Source organism: Macrobrachium rosenbergii, chromosome 36 (genome assembly GCF_040412425.1).
Source record: "Macrobrachium rosenbergii isolate ZJJX-2024 chromosome 36, ASM4041242v1, whole genome shotgun sequence".
Classification (NCBI taxonomy): Eukaryota; Metazoa; Arthropoda; class Malacostraca; order Decapoda; family Palaemonidae; genus Macrobrachium; species Macrobrachium rosenbergii.
The window spans coordinates 16,862,077-16,870,235 of NC_089776.1; the positions used below are offsets into that span (position 1 = coordinate 16,862,077).

The 8,159-nt window shown below is 33.3% G+C and overlaps 1 long non-coding RNA gene across 1 annotated transcript in view; it reads right to left on the reverse strand.

Annotated features, from left to right (window-relative positions):
- LOC136856478 (uncharacterized) overlaps positions 1 to 6,094 on the reverse strand; it is a 138,607-nt gene extending 132,513 nt beyond the window's left edge. Inside the window, exon 1 of the long non-coding RNA XR_010858354.1 lies at positions 5,419 to 6,094. This is a non-coding gene — a long non-coding RNA (uncharacterized lncRNA). The remainder of the gene's footprint in view (positions 1 to 5,418) is intronic.
- Positions 6,095 to 8,159: the final 2,065 nt, after the last annotated feature.

Here is an 8,159-nt window from a genome sequence, read left to right on the forward strand (position 1 = left end):
CGCCAAAGAAACTTCGGCGCATTTTTTACTCTTTTCTGCTTATAACGCCGATAATTGAGGAGTAAATATCCCCACGTTAGTATGGCTGTTATGTCAACATGTGGTCTTTTTTAGTACGTAATTTTTGACGTTATGGTAACGCTATGTATGTATGTATATGTGTATATATATATATATATATATATATATATATATATATATATATATATATATATATATATATATATACACATATATATGTGTGTACGTATGTATGTATGTATATACATATACATATATATATGTATATATACAGTATATATATATATATATATATATATATATATATATATATATATATATATATATATATATAGTGTGTGTGTATTTTTTTCATACATGGTAAATGTACAGATAAATAGATATGTTTGTGAATTAACGAGAAAGAAATGGATTCCCAGTAGGTAGATGTCAACGCCTTCCAAAATACGCAAATTTTCCCTTTTGCTTTTATTCTTTTCAGAACTTTATGTGCGTTTGTTAACCCTTCGCTTTGATATCAACGTCACTTGTAGTTTGTTTAAACATATGACATTTTTCTGAAAATATTTACTATTTCTTAAGATTCTTACTTATTTTTCCTTAATTTGATATTGAAGTAAGAAAATATAAAAATATAACAAATAAAGCTAGATGCTTCCGTGTCCATAATGCCTTCATCTCTGACTGATGTTGGAACACAAAGTTCATCTTCGTCCTCTCAATCACCCTTGAAAAGAAGTGATAGTGAACATGAGAAAAACGGTTGTCTGACATCGTCTGCTGTCGTCGCAACTGTGAACTCGGTCTAATCATTAATAATATGGTTTTTGACCTTTTCTCATCCAGGACGGTCAATCAGGTTATCAACTACGCTGGGAAGATCGTAACAGAGAGAGGAGTTTCTTGCCCTCTGTCATTCGGAACTGTTATTCTGGTTTCAGATGACGTCGGAGAGAGAGAGAGAGAGAGAGAGACTCAATACGGGAATGAAAAGCATTCTGAAAATTCCAGCATTTACCACTGTCTGACGTATACCGGAAGACGCTATAGAGTCACCCTCACTGTCTTCAAAGTAGATCCTTTCGGCCCCTCTTCTCCATCGACCTCAGATTTCCCCCTTCCCCAAAAACAAAAGCTATAACAAATTGGAAGACCTTTAGTGAAAGCAAAATAACGAACTGGCAACTCCGCGACGGGCAGTCAGTCGCATCTTGCGTACTAACGGTGAAGACCTGCATAACGCTATTGCAAGCAGGAAACCAAATTCATTTCTTATTTTACGCATTGGTACCCGCGGAATGCTCAGCCGTGGTCTATTAGTAAGTCCGTTGCAGGAAGATTGCGCAATGATAACGTTTTGGCTTAAGGGCAGTTCCCAGGAAATCAGTTTTGATCTGCAGGTTAAGAAAGAATACGTGACCTCAGTGGCAGATAAACGCGAACTATTGTCAATATCATTTGCTTGATTTACTAGTTATATCACTATTCCTGTTGCTGTTGTTAACTATTATTATTGTTGTTGTTGTAGGTCTCAGTTTTTTTTAATTATCATCTCCATTTCCAAAATAACCAGGAACACTATTGTTGTAGTTATGCTTTTCTTCCACAGAACATTTGTGATTCGGAAAACTTTAATGCTTATTTCTGTCACTAATCTTCGCGTCTACACCAAAGTGAATTTGAAGGCAAAGACAGTCCTTCATATTTTCATGAGCTTGAGGACATTAAGATATTAGCGATGGTTGCCTCTCGGTAGACTTTTCACATTAGATATCTCGATGCAGTAGACTAATAAAAGCAAGATTATGACTTGTTTTTGTCACTGTACTCATTGCGTCAAAAAGACGGGAATACAAGACGGGGGAGAGACGGCCAGAGGAACGTCACGTACCGAGGTACTTTCATTCTGCATACTCCCGTAGGGGCCAATGTAGAGAGCCGGACGATGCAAGTCTCATCGTGGAGTTGATAACCAGTTTTATCGTTGTTACGTATAGGAAAAAATATATAATAATATTGCGTTTTATATAGGATGATTATGATGGTGGCATTAACAAAAAGATTACTATAATATCTTTCTAAGCAAGCTTCCACATAAATGAACGTTCAGATTAAAGTGAGAGAGAGAGAGAGAGAGAAAATAAATAATAAATAAATAAATATACTTAGTTATGTAAATAGAACCCGCTAATCAAATAAAACCAGATTGCACAAGAAAAATACCATTAATATCCACAACTCTGCCAGGAATTCCCTTTCACATTTTTGTTGTAAAATTAAATGATTTAAGATTCATGCTACGCGCTGTAAAACACGATATTCAAAGAATGGGTCATTAGTCTCTCTCTCTCTCTCTCTCTCTCTCTCTCTCTCTCTCTCTCTCTCTCTCTCTGTAAGTAATATACCTTCATGCTACTTACGTAGGAGAAATTATACTTTTGTATAGGTTTCATAAATTTATGAATACTGGACAAAATACGCATCTATGTCTCTGTTATGGAGATAGATATTACACACACATACGCACACACACATACATATATCTGCATGTGTACACATACTATATCTGCATACATGCATGCATATATATATACATATATATATATATATCTGTATATACATACATATATCTGCATAGATACACTTTATAGAGATAGATATACAGTATATATATATATATATATATATATATATATATATATATATATATATATATATATATATATATATATATATATATACTGTATATATGTGTGTGTGTGTGTTAAAAGGTAACTGACGTGTCAACAGAGATTTTGAAACAGAATCCATCAAATATGATTAACGCATAAAATTCCCACAGGTGAATATAATTTTTTTTTTTTGCGCATCCAGCATTGAACTCCTTGAGTGCGACCTCACAGTGTAGTAATCTAAGCGACAACGGCATCATTCGAGTTTTTGCCGAAGGTGATGCAATGCGTTGTGTTGGATTTCAGCTGTGTTTGGAGGTTGGGCGTTTATGCAAGCACCTTGGATGTGCATTGTTGTGCGCGCGCGCAGGCTGTAAAATTATAAATGTGGGCACATTTCAAATTACAATAATGATAATGACTGATAGTAGCTGTAATAGTAAAAATATTTGCTGTCTATCTAGGTATTTATGGATTTTTCTGCAACTGTCTATCTGTCTATCTATCTATCTATCTATCTATCTGTCTATCTATCTATACGTATGTATATATATATATATATATATATATATATATATATATATATATATATATATATATATATATATATATGTATGTATATATATATAAATATATATATGTATATACTGTATATATATATATATATATATATATATATATATATATATATATATATATATATATATATATATATATATATATATATATATATATATATATTACATACATTAGATAGATAGATATATAGATTTATAAATAATGAAGTATTGAAATGTTTCTAATTTCCAGAAAGCAACGGTCAAAGAGATGTTTTGATACATATAATGACAACATCTCTTATGAATGTTTGCTAGACTTGTGTATATAACATAAATTTTATAGGTGATGGGTAAGAGCTGTTTGACGTGTTGACATAACTTCGGATGTTGTTTAACTTCATTGATTGAAATGAGATGTTGCTTCTTCTTCGTCTTGACAGCTTTTCGAATTTTGGCTGTATTTCGACTTTGTGACTTTTTCATTTATGTCATTAAATTATAAGATTTCTTCACTGTCAATTTCCAGTTTAATTTTCTAACGCAATTTCTATACGTTTGTTTATGGTATTGTATGTTTTTTATCACTAATCAGAGGTAAATCCCGTTGAATCTGTTGCGTTCAGAGATTGCCAAGAGAATTTCTCACATTAAAAGATATATCTCTGTCTATTAAAGGCGAAAGATGTCATGAAATGACCCAAATTTCGAATAGCGAACATTGCGTGCTCCGTCATTCTTTTGATAATATGCACGAGCTACAAGAACCTCAGTTCCTCTGGTATACTCAAGCAAATGTGTCTGCTGCTGTTACGGAACGAGATATTTTCAGCTTACTTCTGACACAAGCTGTTGGCTTGAGGGCTAGAGCGTATGGTTTCCGATTAAATATTCTGGGACATTTTGAAAAAGAAATCCACTGCCTGGTACACAAAACGAGAAAACAGCGCTGATTAATTGTGAATGAAAAGAAGAATGCTAAAAGTGAAAAATATTTTAATGTCCTGTTTATACAGATGTATTTTTACAAACACAAACTCATAAAGCACTAATGTTACCCTAATAATGATGATGATAATTCACGTATAACAAAACGGTACATAGCTATTCACTATCATGACATTATCTCATAAAAACAGGTAAAAATATGGAATTTATACAAAGTGATGCTTGATGTAAACTCCTTGAAGTAATGAGAAAGTACCCAAAGAACCCATACCTCACCCCGCAAAAAAAAAAAAAAATCCTTGTCGTGATCCAGAGCCAACTCAAAATCCACCAGTAACTTGCCGATATATTTTGTGGATGAACAGACAGACAGACAAACACGAGATCATAGAATTGAAATACAATTTAAATTTATTGGTAAAGGGAGACTGCTGCAGGGAAAATTTAGAAATTTCTTTGCCACTTCGCATTGTAGAAGATTCTCATGAAATTAACTGCTATAGTGGATTCTTTCTGCTGCCTTTCTTATTTCCCATGGCGTCAGTGGAGGCAAAGTAACTCCCATATAATTGTTGAGGTATTGTTGGGACTCCAACACCATAAGCAATAACAACAATAAACTAACACCATCACTGAAGTAGTAATGACAAATTATCATCATCACAATAATAGTAATAGTAGTAACCGAATTTCAAGTTTCGCCCTTAACGAATTATGTAAATTAGCTGAGCTTTCTATTACCATTGTTATTTAAAGCAACGTAAACAATGATTATAGATTATAAATTATAAGTTTTTAAATCCACAATTCTAGAGCAGCGAGTAACGACCGGACGAAAACATTAGTTTTCGAGATGCAGTGTCCCTCAAGCTATTGAATCTTGAAAAAATAGTGACTCTGTGTTTAAGAGGTTATTATTATTATTCTACTATTATGATTTACTAAGGAAGTTTCCACAATAATAGTACAGTACTAGCATGTGAACAGAGAACAACAGAAACAGGAGAAGAGAGTTCTGTAAGTGTTGAAAATACATTTAAAAGATAATTCAATTCTCAAACTTACTTCCTAAACAATAAAAGTTGTTTGAGGAACCTGTAATTCTTAGGAACATTCTGGGTCACAAAATTTTCTTTAAGATAACAAAAAGAAAATTTAAAGAACTTTTTTAACCTTTTATCTAGATGCAAGTTTCTTGCATTTATTAGTTTTTCGCTTACCTGTGAGCCTTTATCCCACGCTGAGAAATTTTCACTTTTTCCAGTAATGTTAGTTTTGATTCCAGAGTTCACTGGCAGTAACCAGTACGGATAACAACAATTATAAAGTACTTTAAAGTCCCAAAAAACAGACCATTTTCTCTTTTCCACCAAATTCTTATTTGAATATCGTCAACACTCGTGTCTGGGGTGCATTTCCATCCCTGAGTGTTTATTCTCGTATTGCGCTTCACTAAACAGTTGCTACATACAAAATGCTACGTAAAAAGAGACCGTTCTTCTCTAGTTAATCACACAAAACTTATTCTGAGAAGGAAATTCAAGACGGGTATTGAAGGGCTGGAGAAAATAACTGACGCGCCCGTTATTTCTTGTCATCTTCTTCGGGCAACAGAAGAGAATCCAGGTGGTCGACGTTTTCTAAAAACTTCCCTCTGGCGCGTCGTAGCTGCCTTAAACTTTCATTGAAGCCCGGCCGTCCAGCCGCTGGTAAACACACCCACCTTGCACCACCAACACGCCCGCACTAACTGAAGGGGACTTGGGAAATTTTGCTCTCCTGCTTCACTCGCGCCCTCTCCCTTCTGTCGGGGTCCGTTTCGTTAGGGGCTTTCACCCTACGCTCGGCTGATCTTGGCGTCTTTTCTACTGTTTGCGTGCCGTCGCTCTTCGATTGGGGATCATTCTTTGCTAGAATCGTTTCATAAATTGTTTCATCTCTTCAGTTTTTCGAGGGTTTTTGAGGAAAGCGTTAACGCAAGAAAAGAGTATATATTTGTTGCTTTTGTGTTTAGCTTTGACTTATTTTATTTTTATGGTTTTAAATGACATGAAAAGGAGGTAATGAGATATTGGTAATTGTTTTAAATAGTAATTTTTTACAATTGTCAAAGTTTTTGCGTCATACATTTTGTTTTATGCGTGATTTTTACTTTTTTCACATTTTTTAGTTTTTGAGGAACTGAAAGCTAGTAAATGAGATAGCCTTTCTTTTGTGGGGAGGTGAAATTTTGTTTTTTGTAAGGGTTTAAAGTCTATGAAAACATGAAGGAAGAGACAGCTTATTGAATCTATGAAAAGGCAAGAAATTAATAAAATGTTTGAAACTGTGAAAATATAAGAAATTTTATTTAAGCTGTTGCTTTTGCTATTTTTACGTTTGTTTAAATAAATTATAATAGTTCTCGAGTGTCATGAAAAGCGAAGGCAGCAGATAAGTTTTATTGTCTCTGCGTACGAGAGAATAATTTATTTTTCTTTCTGAATAATAATAATAATAATAATAATAATAATAATAATAATAATAATAATAATAATAAAACAAAACTTTCCTTGCAGCATAAAAGTGTTTGTCTTTCATTTTAAAGGGATTATGTCGTTCCTTATCAAAGGAAGACTTGGTCTTGAAACGACAGCTGCATTTTAGTTGAGTCAACATCTACTTCATGTTTTCACCATGACACCCAACTAGTATACCTAACATTATTTTGTTTGTCAAGGCAGAGAGAACTTTCTTCGGGCTATTTTTGTATGCATGTATAATATATATATATATTTACATATATATATATATATATATATATATATATATATATATATATATATATATATATATATATACACACTACATGACCAACCAGGCGCTGCCTGTACAAACTCTGAATGACATTTGATAAATTATCTCTATCTCTCTCCTGCTTTCTCCTCCCTAACACCCCCAAGTTTACCTGTCACTTCTTCTGTCAGTTCATCAAAACTGCCGTTAAAACTTACGTGTAGACAACAGTTCGTGGGCAGAGACAGTCCTCTCACCAGAATGGATGAACTGATGGTATTATTACCTAAATATCTTCCGACCTACTGACAGGTAATTGAACGTGTGGAAAGGTTAGCGCCAGTTTCGTGAGTTTGCTGCTGTATTTCACCTGAGAAGCATCTCAGATGCTCTGATCAAAATATGAATAAATTATGTATAGACTTATTCATTTCACTGTTAGACCCTTCAATGCTATTTGTAGGCCGTTATAAGTCCAAATCATGCAATAAAAACCTAAAACAATTTTTCCATGTAATACAGACAATTTGGTATGGGCCTAGGCCAGTGATGTCTTTTATGATATGTGTTATTGTAATGAAAGTAAACTTCACTGTCCACTTCATATAAAACTGAACCAACCTTCAGTTCTGATTTAAACTCATTCATTAATATTGCATGAGAATAGACTTCTTTTTTTTAATCAGATATATTTAGTCTATACTCTGTTACGCCTTTCTACTTCTTTCCCATTATTAAGTGAATTGCTGCAAGAGTTAGCCTCCCACCCCTCATCATATTAATAAAAAAAAATGGCAAAACACTGTCCTATATGGCTAACTTCAACTCGTGATATGTATTTTTTATATTGGTTTTAGGGACGTTTTTAACATAATATAATAAATTGTAACTCATTGTCTTTACAGTGACATTAAATTCCTTAACATTGAATTGTGTATAAAGTTACAAGTAAGTCATCTGTAAACTTGGTCAATTCTTGCGATAACGTAATCATGAATCAAACAAAATCTTTCCCTTCTTAGAGGAATGTTAGGCAATCGGTATTTATTGTTTTGAATAAGTACGAGTTGATAAAATGAGTACCGATTGCCTAACATTCCCCTAAGAAGGAAAAGATTTTGTTTGATTCATGGTTATGTTATTGCAAGAATTGACCAAGTTTATGGATGCCTTACTTGTAACTTTA